Genomic DNA, 6,018 nt, shown 5'->3' with positions numbered 1-6,018 from the left:
ATCCTGGAGTCCCGGGATCGAGTCCCGCATCGGGCTCCCTGCTCAGCGGGGGGGTCTGCTTCTCCCTCTGACCCTCTTCCCTCTCGTGTTCTCTGTCTCTCATTCTCTCTCTCAAATAAATAAATAAAATCTTAAAAAAAAAAAAAAAACCTTCCATAAAAAAAATAAACAAGTGCCACAAGGAATGGATAGCACTGTATTTTATTACTTTATAATTGATAATTACAATCAATAATTGCTTAAATAATCAGAGTAAGGGATGAGCACTATATGCAGTATTTTTATTTGAAGACTTTCAAGATGACAAGACTTCAAATAGTTCCTAAATAGAACATTGTTTATTTTGGAATGTGGAAATTTGTGCTGGGGAAACACAAGCCTAGGCAGGAGACAGAAATAACTCTAGTATAAAGGAATAGAGACTTCTAAAGTAAAAGTAAGTATAAAGCATATGTACATTAAATTCTATAAACAATCTCTTAAAGAGAAGAGGAAAATGGAATGAAAATGAATACAAAACTCAGTTTAGGAGAGATTGAGTGATTTGCCAAAGAATACCATTATGGGTAAAGTAACAGGGTCAGAACAGTATTTCAGAAGATGAGTACTTCAAGAGGAGTAGAGGGGCACCTGGGTGGCTCAGTCAGTTAAGCGTCCACCTCTCTGTTTCAGTTCAGGTCCTGATCTCAGGGTCATGAGATGCCCCCGAATCGGGCTCCGCCTCAGCCCAGAGTTCTTGAGATTCTCTCTCTCCCTCTGCCTCTGCTCCTCCTGCTCATGTTCTCTCCAAATAAATAAATAAATAAATCTTTTAAAAAGTAAAATAAAAAATAAAGATGACCAGAAGTGTAGTTTAGTGCTATAGCATTTAATATAATATTTCTTAAAATGGGTTTACAGAAGTCTTTTGGGGGCGCCTGGGTGGCTCAGTCGTTAAGCGTCTGCGTTCGGCTCGGGTCGTGATCTCAGGGTCCTGGGATCGAGCCCCGCATCGGGCTCCCTGCTCGGCGGGGAGCCTGCTTCTCCCTCTCCCACTCCCCCTGCTTGTGTTCCCTCTTCACTGTGTCTCTCTCTGTCAAATAAATAAACAAAATCTTAAAAAAATAATAATAACAATAATAAGTCTTTTGATATCTATTTCAAAACATAGTTTCTGGGGCGCGTTTTCGGCTGGTTTGGGTCATCCATTTTGAAGAGACGGGGACGCGGGGGGCTCGTCTGATTAAGGGGCCCTGAACCAAGAAGCAGCGGAGTTTGAGAGGCAGTGGCCCCATCCGCGAAGTTGCGGGGGGTGGGGCGCGGAGCACGCGGGGTGGGGGTGGTCCTGGTCTTTGGCTTCTCAACTCGGTCCTGTTTCGACAGCGAACATGCCTCGGCCTGTCAGAAATAGAAAGGCCATTGATTATTCAGTCTCAGGTATCTGATGATGCTGATGAAGATGATGGAAGAGATTCAGGCCCTCCAGCTAAGAAAATTCGGTCATCTCCTCGAGAAGCTAAAAATAAGAGGCGATCTGGAAAGAACTCACAGGATAGTGGGGACTCTGAAAAAAAGATGTGAAAACCAAAAAGGATGATTCTCATGCAGCAGAGGGCAGCGAAGATGAAAAAGAAGATCATAAAAATGTGCGCCAGCAACCGCAGGCCGCCTCTAAGGCAGCTTCTACACAGAGAGAGATGCTCATGGAAGACGTGAGCAGTGAAGAAGAGCAAGAAGAGGAGGATGAGGCACCATTCCAGGAGAAAGATTCCGGCAGCGATGAAGAATTCCTAATGGAAGACAATGATGATAGTGACTATGGCAGTTCAAAAAAGAAGAACAAAAGGATGGTTAAGAAGTCTAAACCAGAGAGAAAATAAAAGAAAATACCCAAGTCCAGGCTAAAGGCCACAGTGATGCCAAGCCCTGTGAAAGGCAAAGGGAAGGTGAGTCACCCCACAGCTTCAAAGGCATCAAAGGAAAAGACTCCTTCTCCCAAAAAAGAAGACTAGGAACCAGAAAGCCCTGCAGAAAAGAAGCCCTCCGCAAGACCTCCACCTGAGAAACTGGGGGAGGAAGGGTCTGAAGATGAAGCCCAGTCTGGGGAGGATTAAAAAGTGATGACGGTTGGGGAGAGATTTTATTTAAAAAAGAGGGAAAAAAAAGAAAAGAAAAGAAAAAAGAAAAAGAGGAAAAAAAAAAAAGAAAACCTACTTAGGATAGAACTGTGCAAGACTGTTGAATCTCAGATCTGTACCTCTGAAACAAATAATGCAATATATGTTAAGGAAAAAAAAAGAAGAAGAAGAAGGTAGTGGGAGGGGAAGAATGAAGCTGGGGAAATCGGAGGGGTAGACGAACCATGAGAGACGATGGACTCTGAAAAACAAACTGAGGGTTCTAGAGGGGAGGGGGATGGGAGGATGGGTTAGCCTGGTGGTGGGTATTGAGGAGGGCACATTCTGCATGGAGCACTGGGTGTTATGCACAAACAATGAATCATGGAACACTTCATCTAAAACTAATGATGTAATGTATGGGGATTAACATAAGAATAAAAAAAAGATAGAACATGGTTTTGGCTATGGCTTGACTCATGGGCTTTCAGTGCCTTTTTTCCTTTTCTTGAAAATAACATTCTCTCTCTCTCTCTCTCTCTTTTTTTTTTAAGAAAACCATTGTAAGTTTAATTTACCTTTTTGTCTATTGGTCCTCTCTTTGCCATCACCCCTCTTCCCCACCCCTTTCCAATGAAAGCCATGTCAAAATAATCACTGGATTGACTGCTTCATCTTTTTATTTTTAATGAAAGGTATACCACAGTTGTAAAGCAGTAAGATTTGAGATGAACACTATGGAAATTTTACTTTTTGCTAAATGATAGCAAGTTGAACCGTAATCAAAAAACATAGAAGTGTTTTCATTAAAAATGATTGCTTCTTTCTCTACCAGGATTTAAAAAAATCAGTTGTCATCTAATACAAGTTTATATGATTATATACATAAGTATATATGTCTAAAAAAATCATGATGTTAAACTTCCACTGATGGGGCAGGTAGGACATAAAGATAAATTCTGAATTGTTACTAAAAGTATTCATTTTTTTTACCTTGGGGGCAAGGCAGGGAATGGTGCCACCTGACCTTTTTTGAGGGTGTGTTTTTTTTTGTTTCTTTGTTTGTTTCTTTCTTTTTCTTTTTTTTAATTTCATCCCTTGTCATCTCAAAGAGACCCTGAGACAGTGATCCTTTTATCCTGCTAAAGTCTTTCAGGAACTTTAAAAGAACAACAAAAAAAGGCAAGGCTGCCAAAACTTAAATCACTCTTGATTTCCTATTTCATTCTCTAATGGTTCATGTTTTTAAATATATATGTATCTATTCTGTTTCCTGAATAAAATTTTACCAAGGATCAAAAAAAAAAAAAGAAAAAAAGAAAAAAGAACCTTAGAATTTAAACTGCAAGATTTATACACCAGAGTGGATTTCTTCTTAACTGACAATGTTTAGGTTTTAAGCAAATAAAGTATCAATTAATGTGAAACTCAAAAAAAAAAACAAAAAAAAAAGTAGTTTCTGCCGTACACCAGAAAAAAATCTTTCAAAGTAACTTACATTTAGAGGATTGATTTTATAGGTAAACGACTATCAATTACTTATAAATTTTTAGCAACAGACAGCTCAATTCAAAGTGACATAAGTTTAAAAGGCATATATAAACAGTCTGCCGGGGCACCTGGGTGGCTCAGTCCATTAAGCGTCTGCTTTCAGCTCAGGTCATGATACCAGGGTCGTGGGATTGAGCCCCGCATGGGCTCCCTGCTCAGCTGGGAGTCTGCTTTCCCACCCTCTGCCCCTCACTGACCCCTTCCCACACTCGTGCTCTCTCTCGTGTTCTGCTCTCTCTCAAATAAATAAATAAATAAATAAATAAATAAATAAATAAATAAGTCTTTTAAAAAATAAATAAAAATAAAAACAGTCTGCCATAAAACTTACTTTTGTGGTAATCCTAAATGATATCTCCAGAAATCAGTGTCTGCTCTTTTCCACATTGGCTTCATTTTCAATTTCTATATTTTAACAAAGTATCTCCCAGCTCTCCCAGACATACATCCTCCTACTTCAAGTCCAGTGAAAAAGAATATCATTCTCAGGTTGTTCCAGCAAAAACCCATCTATTAGCTCATAATAGCTTCAATAGACCACATACCATTATCTAAATCAAATAACTGGCTAAAGGAACATGAGATCTGAAACATGCCCGTTTACAGAACAAGGGCTAATTTAATATTATGTAAAGACATGGTTTAAAGTTAGGGGAAAGCCAGTTCTGCTTAACCAAAATCAGGCTTCTATTACTAGAACTAAAGTAATTTTATAAATTCAGAAAGTATTGGATCCTATAATCCCCTTTGAGAACAGAACACATAAATTGCCCTGTAGAAATCCTCAAGAAGTTTTGTAGGAAATAAATATGCTAAACTTGTTAAATACAGAGTCTCCCAAGTTTAGCTGACCGTTACCACAATTTCTTTTTTTTTCACTATTGTTATGTTAATCACCATACATTACATCATTAGTTTTTGATGTAGTGTTCCATGATTCATTGTTTGCATATAACACCCAGTGCACCATGCAGAATTTCTTAAAAACTTTCTTCTATATCACTTTTAATCCCTAGTAGTTGCAAAACAACTTTTGGAAAACACTGATACATAATTAGTTTCGAGACTGAGTTTTTATTTTATTTGATAAAAATACGTACTATTGAATAGTTTTACAATTGGTACTGTGAGTGAAAATGTATAATTTGGAATTATTGGACTTGCAACATTATGCAATAAGGACTGTGGTAAGGATAGACAAAATGACAGGCTACTATAGGTGTGTGCAATTACATCTCAATGTCTACATCATTGACTCATCCATGGAAGCCAGTGTTACATTAGATAATCTAGAGAAGTCAACACAAGTAGATTTATGGTGCTAACTCAAACTCAAAGGATAAGGGCAAAAATTTGGGTGAGTATGAAACATTTCCAAGGAAAAATTCTTAAGGAATAATGCCTTTAATAAGAAAGGTAAGGATTAAAATTAATATAGATTTAAAAATAATATTAAAATAGATTATGAATATAAGAGATGAAGAGAAAGAATTTCTAGTAAATATAAAATAAAACCTTAATAATTTGAGTCAATTTTATCAGATAGTGATTGGAAGAATTTGTGCAATTTTTTGTTTGTTTTGTTTTGTGTGTGTTGATACCTGTAAGGAAGTGGAGAGATGAAAAGAGGGAGAGCAGAGGGTCAGACAATGCCAGACAATGGGGAGGGAGAAAAAAGGAAAGAGAATTGAATAGAAGTTAGGCGAAAGGAAAAGAAAGAAGGGAAGGGAAAAGGTAAAAGGAAAAAAAAAAGGTGAGGAGAAATGATAATGCTTAATTTCAAAATATCTAGACTATTTGTTTTGAAAAATGTAATTTTGTCAATATCCAAGGATCATCTAGGGAAATAGTTATATGATCAAAAGACTACAATTACAACTTTGGGGATTTTTTCTAATTTGGTGACATTGGCACAATATTTCAAAGTATGGATATGAATGTATGAACTTCATATTTAGGAATAGATCTAAAACCAGGAATGTAGCTATTATTATCAATATAAAATTATACAATATAGATTGTCAATTTTATAAACAATTGCTGATGTAAAGCTATAGCACATTTTTATGGTTTTGAACTGAATATTTCTTAAACAAAATCACATCATTTACAGTTATTTTCTATAAATTGCCTGCTAGTAAATATTTTAGGCTTTTCAAGCCAAAAGACAAAACTGAGGCTGTAATGTAAGTACTAGTATAACCAGAGGTAAAACATATTTCTATAATTTTTGTCATATTTCAAACGATGATAGTTTATGTTTATAATACAAGTATGCTAATAATAAATATAATAGATTTTGGGGTGCGTGGCTGGCTCAGACAGTAGTGATTGCGGCTCTCAATCTCAGGGTCATGAGTTCAAGCCCCAC

The 6,018-nt window shown here is 36.9% G+C and overlaps 1 pseudogene; it reads left to right on the top strand.

Annotated features, from left to right (window-relative positions):
* The first annotated feature begins 1,367 nt into the window (after positions 1 to 1,367).
* LOC118010224 lies at positions 1,368 to 2,093 on the top strand (annotated as a pseudogene).
* Positions 2,094 to 6,018: the final 3,925 nt, after the last annotated feature.

The sequence above is a fragment of the Mirounga leonina genome, unplaced genomic scaffold, assembly GCF_011800145.1.
Source record: "Mirounga leonina isolate KUSES-001 unplaced genomic scaffold, KU_Mleo_1.0 Mir_129, whole genome shotgun sequence".
Lineage (NCBI taxonomy): Eukaryota > Metazoa > Chordata > Mammalia > Carnivora > Phocidae > Mirounga > Mirounga leonina.
This window is presented reverse-complemented; position numbering and strand designations above follow the sequence as displayed.